We start from the raw sequence: 2,250 nt of genomic DNA on the forward strand, positions 1-2,250 counted from the left end.
TGGTCTTATCCTCTCCGACTGCCTTTATCATGAATTGCTTGCATCTTCATAATGGTATCATTATGCAAATTTACTAATATAGAAGGCGTTGCTTTTTGGAGAGGTAAAATAAAAAATGAGAAAGTTCTTGTAAAAATGGTGCACAAATGTTTAATCACCATGACATCTGTTGGGTTCACCTTTTTGGGAAGCATATTACTAGCATGGGCTACAATCGGGTCAAACTGCTAGTTGTTCCTTCTAGTTGTATAAAAGATATGTTGCTTGCTCTGTTCAAAATGGCCAGAAAGTTCTTTTATAGAAAACACAAGGAATGGAAGGACAAAATACGAGGATTGGCTACGTCTTCACTCTTTTGCCCATGATTCTAATATTCCTTTACCTGTAGAAGCATGCAACATGAAGAATATGCTTGGCTTTTCCATATGCCTCTTTGGAAGAAGCTTTTGCCCAATTATAGGAAATAAACAATATGTTGCTTGTTATTCAGTTGTCCAATTGATTAGGCTTACAAAATCATGCATGGTGAGCATATAGTCGCACCTGCCATCAAGTTGTGGTTTAGTTTGCATGTGTGGGCAACAAGTCTATTGTTTGTTCTCCCAAACATGTTTGAATTATCTTTGCCCTATTTGGGAGCCAGGGCACTATAGCCTCCAGGCATAAGTCAATTCGGTGAAAGATCACGAGTTCCCGTCGGTCTTGAATTGATCAGCTTGATACCATGGGCCATTTGAAACACTCGTAACGACCATGTTCAAAAATTTCAGATTAAGTGGATTTTGATATATAGAAATCTGAAAGAACTTCAGAAATTTCGCGTGGTTCCGTAGTTTTTGTACTCTTCGGTAGCCACTGCAGGAGCGGGCACGTGCAGTGGTGTATGTGTGTGCGTATGTTGCATTTGGTATTCATGAAGGAAAACGTGTTAGAATATAAGTTGTATAGGGATAGGAAAGTGGTTTAACTTGTATCCTTGTCTATCTCTTCTTCTCCCCCTTATCTTCTGTAACCTGAGGATCTCTCTACTTGTACATCAAGGCATTGGCCATATATATACATTGCGGCCCGAGACAAAGGGTTCTACGCTTCCTCATATGGTCATCAGAGCCCTTCCTCTCGTACGTCTAGCCCTCGAGAAGGAATCAATCTAGTTGATCGAGAAAAACAGAGGAATCGAGATCGAGTAGAGAGGTGACCATGTCAGGCACCACGCCGTCCACCGCTGCATCCACCCCGCCCGCATCCACCACGCCCGCATCTACCTCCAGCAGCTCGCCCTCTCTCGGCCCGCCTCCATCAGAGAAGCTCACGAGGACGAACTTCCTCCTCTGGAAAGTTGTCGTGCTACCCCAGATCAAGGGAGCACAGATGGATCACTTCCTCGACGCCGCAAGTCCGGCGTCCCCTGCCACCATCACCATCACCAACAATGGGAAGGAAGAGCAGGTCTTCAACTACGCCAGGTCGATCTGGTATGCGCAGCAGCAACATGTACAAGGATACCTCATGGGGTCTCTGTCTCGAGAGGTCCTCGCTCAAGTTGCAATGCTCCAGACGTCGGCCGAGGTATGGAGCTCCATCCATGCCATGTTCGCTGCGCAAACACAAGCCCAGAAGATCAACACGAGGATGGCGCTCACCAATCTACAGAAAGGTAACCTAACCATGGCAGAATATCTTGGGAAAATTAAAACCCTTACAGATGAAGTTGCCTGCGCCGGTGCACCGCTCGGAGACGCCGAGATCATCTCTCACGTCAAAGCCGGCCTCGACATCGACTACAACCCTGTGATCTTGGCCCTGGCTGCGCGGGTCGAACCTGTTACAGTTCAGGAGCTGTATAGTCAGCTCCTGAGCTTCGACGCCCGCCTCAGCATGCTCCAAGGAGGAAATCTGCGCCAGTCTTCTGTCAACGCCGCTTCCCGCGGACGTGGACAGCAGGGGCGTGGACGCAGGAACAGCGGCGGCGGCGGGCGCAGTGGTAACCAGGGCCAGGCTCGCCCTGGTGGTGGTGACCGCGGCGGCGGCTACAACAACGGCTACAACGGCGGCTAAAACAACAACAATCGTCGACCTAGATGTCAGCTGTGCAAGAAACCGGGCCATGAAGTCATTGACTGCTGGCACCGATATGATGAGGACTTCGTGCCTGATACACGGCATGCTGCTGCAGCCATGCGGGAGCACGGCGGAGCTGATGGTGACACGATCTGGTACGCTGATTCTGGTGCTACGGACCATGTCACA

At 49.0% G+C, this 2,250-nt stretch overlaps 1 non-coding gene across 1 annotated transcript; it reads left to right on the forward strand.

Annotated features, from left to right (window-relative positions):
* Positions 1-1,728: 1,728 nt before the first annotated feature.
* On the forward strand, positions 1,729-1,867 carry LOC123406620. The gene has a single exon (XR_006612284.1). It is a non-coding gene; the product is annotated as a small nucleolar RNA Z247 (small nucleolar RNA).
* The last annotated feature ends 383 nt before the right edge of the window (positions 1,868-2,250 follow it).

This window comes from Hordeum vulgare, chromosome 6H (assembly GCF_904849725.1).
Source record: "Hordeum vulgare subsp. vulgare chromosome 6H, MorexV3_pseudomolecules_assembly, whole genome shotgun sequence".
Lineage (NCBI taxonomy): Eukaryota > Viridiplantae > Streptophyta > Magnoliopsida > Poales > Poaceae > Hordeum > Hordeum vulgare.